Source organism: Amphibalanus amphitrite, unplaced genomic scaffold (assembly GCF_019059575.1).
Source record: "Amphibalanus amphitrite isolate SeventyFive unplaced genomic scaffold, NRLGWU_Aamphi_draft 000063F_arrow, whole genome shotgun sequence".
NCBI lineage: Eukaryota > Metazoa > Arthropoda > Thecostraca > Balanomorpha > Balanidae > Amphibalanus > Amphibalanus amphitrite.
In genome coordinates this window covers 707,519-715,977 of record NW_024881559.1, presented here as the reverse complement: position 1 = coordinate 715,977, position 8,459 = coordinate 707,519, and positions in this window count along the sequence as shown.

Genomic DNA, 8,459 nt, shown 5'->3' with positions numbered 1-8,459 from the left:
CCGATGACGATGCTGTTTTCTGGTGCCAAGCCAGCTAGAACCTCTTTGTCACACTACCCGACCAGAACTTTGCTGCTGAGGTCATTTCAGGTCAAGTTAGGTCAAGGTCAATTATATGTGTTTGTATGTCTGTGTGTGTCTGTGTGTATACTGATGTGTGCACCGATTGTTTTTGGGTCCATATTACATGAAATCATGATCTGAGAAGCTTTTACCAAAAATGCAGTCAAAAAAATTCAAAAAAAGTAAATTCAGCTAGCCTAAAACGCAATTATCTTAGATGACCTAGGTTGACCTTGACCCTGACCTTGACCCCTGTACATCGTCGAACAACATGTTCCATGATAGGTGGGAGGTAAGACTGGCAAAAAAGGCCGAAATCAGGGTGTCAAAAGCTCATAAGGCCCATGGCAAACGCAAGATGTTGAGAATTGGTCATTTGGGTCATGACATGACCTGAAAAACAAGGTCATATCTCCGAAACAAAAAATCACAGAAACTTGAAATTTTCAGTGGACATCAAGAAAGGATAGAGGAGCAGCTATACGAAAAATCAGCCTTCTAGCTCTAAAAATGTTGAGTGCAGAGCAGAAAGACTACCTGGGGGGGGGGGTGGCAACCACCCCCCCCCCCATGTGCGGGCGAGGGTTAAGTTGTGAGCTGATAAAAAGTCCTCCGCCCCATGAATGTCAGTCCATCATCCATCAGCAGTGCTACCACTGCTACTGCTACCAAAAAAAATATAAAAAAAAATAACGCGATTTATTGAAACCTTGAACCAAGTAAACAAACCGTCAACAGCAGACCGCCAGACGCCAGTGGGGTCAGGGGTCACCACACTGGTGAGCGGTTGGACAGTGGTGGGTTTGCATGGGTATATAAGAAGTGTTTGCATAATATTTTATTGCTAGATAGCATGGGTGTAGGAGCTGAAAAAATATTGGTGGGTCTAAATATCATTAGTACCTAGCATTTCCACTGTGGCTACGTTAGTTATGTCCAGAGGCGGATACAGCCATTTCCAAAGGGGGTGCTTAAAGGGTGCCAAAGTCCGAGAGTCTCTACAAGAGCTGCATATGTGTATGCAGGACTGAGGAGCGAAAGGGGGTGCCAAACTCAGTTTGAACGATATGGTTGAGCTACTGCCGCTGTGTCACTCAGTGATGGCCAGAAAGAACGGTGTACTGCGTGCCTTTGAGAACAAGTGCGAGATGGGTTTCTGAGAGGAATAACGTAAAGAAGATTACCAATCGCGGCTTTTTCATGAGCCATACCGTTATCTAACGGGGACAAACACAGAAAGGCTCAGTCAGAGCTTTTGGTTTGCGAGGTGTTGGAGAAGCTCAGTATGTTAACGCTGTTCAGTGTGATTCCGTTGGCTGTTGCGCTGTGGTCCTATGCAGTCTGTAGAAGCATCGTTTATCTCCTCTCGAAAGTAACACTTATTGTATAATTTTGCTAGCTCGCGAAGTTTAGTCCCAAAGTTAAGGAATGTTCATTGTAATTGCATCAATAAATGCAGGACCGAAAACAAATGCGCTGTTCTTCGTCTATTTCTTGTTGGGATTCTTAATCGACTGATCTCATTTTCTATTACCGGAAACAACTGTTAACACGTTTAACTACGTGGCAACCCTGACTGCGTATAGTATCGCAGGTACGCTGATGTGGCCTTTGGTCGTGGGCATTTACACATGAACCTGCTGCTGCGACCCTTATCTGTCTCCGGATACAGAAGCCCTTGAGAACCGGCGCGGGCGGACCTTTCGGACGAGGTCTTGCCGAGGTGATGCGGGAGGTAGAGGACGGACCGTCCATAGCGCCGGTGAGCTATTCTCTAACTATCTCCCGGGGTCAGGGTGGCTGCAATTTTTTTTTGCGCTGCCCTGGCTTGGCCGGACTGACAAAAATGTAAAAAATAAAAAAAAAATTCCCGAAATCCGAGGAGAAAAATAGGGGTAGCTCGTTTTTTTTTTGTTCCTAAGACTGGACGTTTGAAATTCTCGCCGACTTGCCTGGCGGCGCAATGTTTGCCCCCCCTAAACTCAAATCCTAGATCCGCCACTGTATATTTTGGTTTTCAGTCAATTGTTATCGATAGTTTTATGAACGTTTAGCTGTAATATAAGTGATTTTTAAAGAAAAAACACATATTCTGCTTGCAATTTCGATTTGAGTCCGACCCGCGCCTAGATTCGAGCGCACGACCTTTGGCTCACGGTGCAAGCATCCTAACCACTACACTACCGCGGGCGCAGCGGCCGGCGGAAGGGAGGCTGCGGAGGCATGGGACTTTTCTACGCATTTTCGGAAAAACTAATGGGTTTAGTGAAAAACTGCTCTTAGATAATTAAAAGAAAAATGTCTCGTCTTTCCGATGATGCAATTAGTTTTGTGCTAGCTCCAACAGAGTTTGTTCTACAGCGCTTCAAAAATCGCCCATTTACATGGGACTCAAACGGGGCTTCAAGACTTGCCCCCAGATGACGTCACAAGCTGACGTCACGATCAGGTAGAATCGCCGGACGACCCTACCTGGTTTATAGGGCCTTGGTTACCCCGGCCACGGCCGGGGTGGCCGGGGTAGGTTCTCCACCCATGGTCACCGGTCCAGGCCACCACATAGCCCTGATCGGCGGCCGGCTAGTACTCTTGCCCGCGCTCACATACGTGCACGTTACCCCGGCAACGGGCTATTGACCAATGAGAAGCGAGAAAAGTGTTACGTCACTGCGATTTTTCATATACCTGTGCCCCCCGGACGTGACGTAGTGTGCTCGCGTGCGTGCAGGGTCTCTGCGATCGAAAAAGAGCGCTAGCAGCGCGCCACTCGACGCCGCAATTGTCAAAAGCGGCGTGTTAGTATGCTTTATTATGAATGATGTGCGTAAAAGTGAGTTTTTATGTTGTTTATTTGGAGGAAATGGTTGGAATAAATTAAGTTATTTTTATTTCTGTTTGTTGGAGTTTTTATGCAAAAGATTTCGGTCTATACCATTGATATTTACTGAAAATACCTTCGCTTGAATAAATTGCAGATATTTGGCAACTGAAGTGTTAGGTAAGCCTAAATGATATGTAAAAAGGTAAGAGACACCCTGATTATCAATTGAGAAACGAAAACATATGAATTTTCCTTATAAGACTCGCTCAATATGCTACTCCGCGGTTTATGCCCCGAGGGTGTCCGAGGGTTCCCGTTAGTTTGTCGTTGGCGCTCGGCTCGCGCGCGAGCCGACGTCACCGCCTGTGACGTCGGCTCGCGAAATACGTCATACCCTGCACACAAAATAGCCGGCTGCCGAACAGCGCTCATAATCGTATTACACCGCGCTTGCTCAATGCTCAGTTCGTATTGTAAAAGCACTGCGGCACAGCATAGATGCAGGCGCTCTGCTACTGCCATCTATGGGTGAAAGATGAAGATAATGGTTATTGCGGTACAGCATATTTACGTCTGGACAACGAGTTGCGGGGAAAAGTGCTGATTTTGTTGCAGTTTTAGGAGCCGGTAATTAGGCTGGATTTTTGGGTTACTTTTTTGTTCCGATTCATGTATTTCATAGTGTTTGGCTTTTGAATATTTTAGTTCTTTCAGATAAATATTATTTGCCTTACAACTTTTGTAAAAACGTTTCATTTTTTATAAGCCGACCTTCAGAGTCCTAAAAATACATCAGCACTACAATCATTGTAAACAAGCAAATGGAGGAGCACCACTTGGCTCTGTTCCAATGCGTTTTTTAAGTTTATCTGGTGGTTTCCGTACTCTTGTACGTCGTTTTGTTGGATGTTTTGGATCCCTTAAGATTGACTTTTATCATATTTAAGAAGCATGTGACTGAAAACAATCCGAAGTATCCAGGAGACTGACAGCAACAGAGGTCCTGACTCCTGAGCAATATCAATATCAAGTTGAACTTCAAGTTATGAAATTTTGGTTGATAGACGCAAGTTGATTGGGCTCATAGATCAGCAAAAAAAGTAAAATTAAAAGAGCTTATTGGCCGAAAACAAGCTATAATATTGCAGATCTTGGAGCAATACTGAAGAGCGCGCTGAGCAGGATCATGCCAGAAAATGTCGACTGATGAGCGCATATTGATGTATTGGTATGAATATTGAATGATAACTTACAACAGCAAGATAAATTAGTGCTAACTATCAAGCTAAAAATCTAGAATGAAAGGACTTTCTGACTTTGGCAGCTTTACTATGCTTAGATGCTATGCATATTGTAATGTGCATCAGGTACTCAGTGTCTGGCAAATGAAACATGCGATCATTCCATTGCTACTGCCACTGGAGGAGAAAGCTTGGATCACTAAATCCACTTTATGTTGATTTTGATGTTAATCATTACTGTATTTCTTGAAAAAAGGATTGTTATAAAATTGACAATGTGACAATCCATGCAACGATGTGATCATATGATGTGTTCATGAATCACTATTCATGATAGTGATTCATGATTGTTGGTCCAATATACAATTGCAAAGCTCTCAGTCTCAGCGTTTCTTCCTGTGGATGGCCAGCAATGACTCAGAGCTTAGAAGTATTAGTTTTCTTCACAGGGCTGGGATAAAAAGTACTGAGGGTAATCTTCCACCAAGGAACTCTACTTTGAGTTTTGACATGGCATGAGATGTAGGCACAAGTAGGTAGGTGCTTAGTTCCTATAGTCAGCAGTTGTGTAGGTTTAGTCGGGTTAGCTTAGATTAGGTTATGTTAGTTTTTTAATTTGCCAAGTGTCCATAAAAATGTGACCTGAGCAATACCTGAATAACCTGACAGCTGACCTAACCTCAATTGTCACACATATTTGCAGCCTACCCAAGACCTGCATAGCAGTAGCAGTTAGCACCCAGTTATAGGTAGGTACTCACCCTAACTCAACCTTACCTGCTAACCTTCAACTTGCCTATCGTTAGCTCACCTTGCCAAGCTGCATCCAAGGAAATGGTCAACTGAGGAACTGGCTCATTGGATGGCTAGTGTGAGTCTGTGCATTTAAAGAGTTTCTTCTCTGAAGCTGCTCTGCACTGCTGTATGTCATGTTAGATGCTCAGAAAATGTGGGAAATGATTACTAAGCTACTTTATTGCCTTGTTAATGCTCGAGACATGAACAAGTACAGATCCTGCAGGGTACAGCTATGAGTTAGGTGCTAGCCGCTAGGTGAGAGTCGAGACAAGTATGTTATGTGAATGTGCTGTTCCCTGTTTGACCATAGTAAGTATACAAACAAGCAAAGGGTCACAGTTATATTCCATCTCCACATAAACATACAACAAAAACGGCCATATAGCCTCACTCCGAACACACCACAAATAGCTTAAGCCTTTGCAGGCACAAAAATGCTTTGATTTACAGGACAGGTATACAATATAACCTCTGTCCTTGGGGATCTTGCTGCCAAGTTGAGGTACAATGACTGAACTTCAGGATTGATCAACCTTTTCTTCTTAGCCACTGCTTATATTGATATACGAGAAAGACCAAATGCTTGTTTGCAAACTGCCTTGAAAATTTAATGATCCACCTTCAATGCTGACATGAAGGTACAAATAAAGCAGTTCCCTCTCCTTTTGGAATACACAAAGCAAAATATTTAATAACTTCTAGTGGATGGACAAGAGCAATTAGCATACCTTCCCCTCAAGTTACCTTCTGGCACTGATGAATAACACTGACGCTTATTCACTTAATGGGCCTGTTCCAGCGCCTCCAGTAGAAATTCTTGACTGGAGGCTCTACCAGAGGTTTCACTGGAGGCGCTGGAACGCAATCTGGAGATTTCTGGAGGTTGGCGTCACAGATATCAAAAGAATGACGATTGTTCTCTCTTGAAACGCAAAATTTGTTTTCAATTTTATTAAGAAAGATTAACAAAATTATAGCAATGTAATTTTCTTTACATTCAAGTTGTAAAATAATCAGTCAAAAGTCCTTTGTTTACATTCGTGATTGTCACATGTGCGCCATAATTGTAGACCAGAGCCTCCAGAGAAATTTGGACCTCCCAACTCTCTGGAGGCTACTGGAGGTTTCTGGAGCTTTGGCGAGAGCTTTCTGGAGCTTTCTGGAGGCGCTGGAACGCTCTCTGGAGGATTCTAGAGCTTTCTGGAGCTTTCTGGAGGTTTCTGGAGGCGCTGGAACAGACCCAATATTTTGTAACAAACGCGCAATAACTGCAATATAACAGCACTATATGCTTCTTGACAAAATGCAAAAGTAGTAAAAATTTAGCCCTGATGGCATTCATTCTTGGTGGAAACGTAATTACAAAATATTTTGTAGTAATTATTAAATTCCGGCCGAAAACAGTGCACGGTTTCAAAAAGAATCATTCCCATGACGGTCCATTCTTGCGGTCCTGAAATCGTCACTATTTCCAGCCTCTCCAACGCAACTCGTTGTCCAGACGTAAATATGCTGCGGTACAGTATCACTACAGGCGCAAACAACGTGGAAACAAAGATGCCTATGCTGCGCTATCGGGCGATGGTAGCGTAAATTTGCGTTGCTGGGTAGCTAAAAGTTTTGGAGCCCGAATTTGACAAAAGAAATGGCTTGCCGTTTTAAAGACCGTATCAACCAATCTGCGGTTACTCTCAATTCTTGCTTTGAGATAATTGGTGATTTGTTTATCAAACTGTGGTACTAGCTATTGCCAGCACATAACGAACTTCTTCAGGCGACACCGCTCGTCTATGTTTTGTGTCCTTTGCCTCACGTGAGGGTGATGGGTACCTACTGGAGTAGGCAAAAGTGATATCATCTCCCATTTTCAAATGGATCAGCACCTAAATGGTGAGCCGACCAGGGGGACCGACGAACGTTGTTGTCGTCATCATCGACCATAGGTGGCCATCGACCATCGACTATCGACCATCGACTATAGGCCAACGTTTTAGACCGATTGTTCAGTCTGTGTAGCTATGACGGGCATTATAACTTTTCCTAAGGTAAGGCCACTTGGACGTAACCTGGTGACCTAACCTTGAGTGACCTGGGTCTGAAAGTTATGCAGCATGTGTGAAAAAGATTCATGAAAGGGTGTGCTAAAAACGGCGGCGCTCCACAACGCCGTTTTCGAGATATTTACATAAACCTCCATGGGGTGTCCAAGCATCCCCACCGCCCGGCGCGGATAATTTTTTGCACGTGCAGAGCGCACCTTTGGGGTTCACCAGGAGATAGATATGCTCAATAACTATGCTGAAATGCATTCTGGGTGGCCTGTGTAAATTTGGCACTTTGAGCTTGCTAGCGCTACCCGCTCTGCCCGTATATGTGACACAGAGTGCAACATCAAAAGGTTTGCACGTGCACAGCACGTGCACCGTGTACCCCAGCACATCTATTTGCACAGCGCCTTAAAGCGCTCGTCCAGTAGTGTCAGTGTGCCAAATTTGGTGTGCCTAGGTCAAGGTTTTCCGGAATCGGAGGATGCATCCTCAAAACATGTTTTTCGCCCCTGGCGCGTGCATTCCGCACCCCCTGCTGCCGAGCATGCCATATGGTAATGGTCAAACACCGGGACATGTGACCTGTGAATTTGGCACCTGTGCCTTCCACGGTTTAATTTGGAGCGTCGCTTAAAGGTTTTTGCCCTTCCCGACTTTGTCGGCACGTGGCACGCGCCACGTGACACCGAATGACCTGTGTCATGCATCATCACCTGCCTCAAAGCATTACCCATCGAACGGTACCACCAGCATCTCGATCTGATCATCCGTTTAGACGCAATTCCAATTGTAATGGTTCGTAGACCTTTCAGAGCACGGGTTTTTGGCAACGTAAAATGGCGCCTTGTCGGCTTCACTATCTTCCATAGGAGGTCCATTGGGATCGTCAGTCCAGTTTATTTATACGTCCGTGACTCACCCTCAAGCACACGAACTGCAGCTAAAGGTATGTGTTCTTTGCGAAGTGCCGGGACAAGCTGGCGGCTGCTAGCGCGCGCTGACCAATCAGCGTTGAGTGGAATATTATTGTCCAGCTAAAGATGCTAGTTTCCTGAAGACGTAGAGTCTGTCTATCGAATTTAGTTTTTAATCTTCCTTTTTTCTACCAAATATGTGCAGGAAACTATGCTAAGATTGTCAATTAAACAAGAAATTAGGTAGCTCTTCGAAAATAATCACTATTTTTAATAATATAATATTATTTACTTGCAATCATAAGTAAAAGGCACCTGGGAACCACACAACATTCAAGTTGTCATCTCTACCATCATGTGAGTTGTCAACAATTCCTATAAGCCCGAATACAATGGAACGCCAGAACATTAGCCGTTCCAATTCCACCATACCTGTGATAAACACTGTCCAATTTTCACCATACCTGTGATATTTAAAATCAATGCCTCTACAAATCAGTCCGGCTCGATTTAGAAGCACACAGAATTGGACTTTAGGCATCTCCAGCCCGACACCTTTCATCGTTCGGTAGTT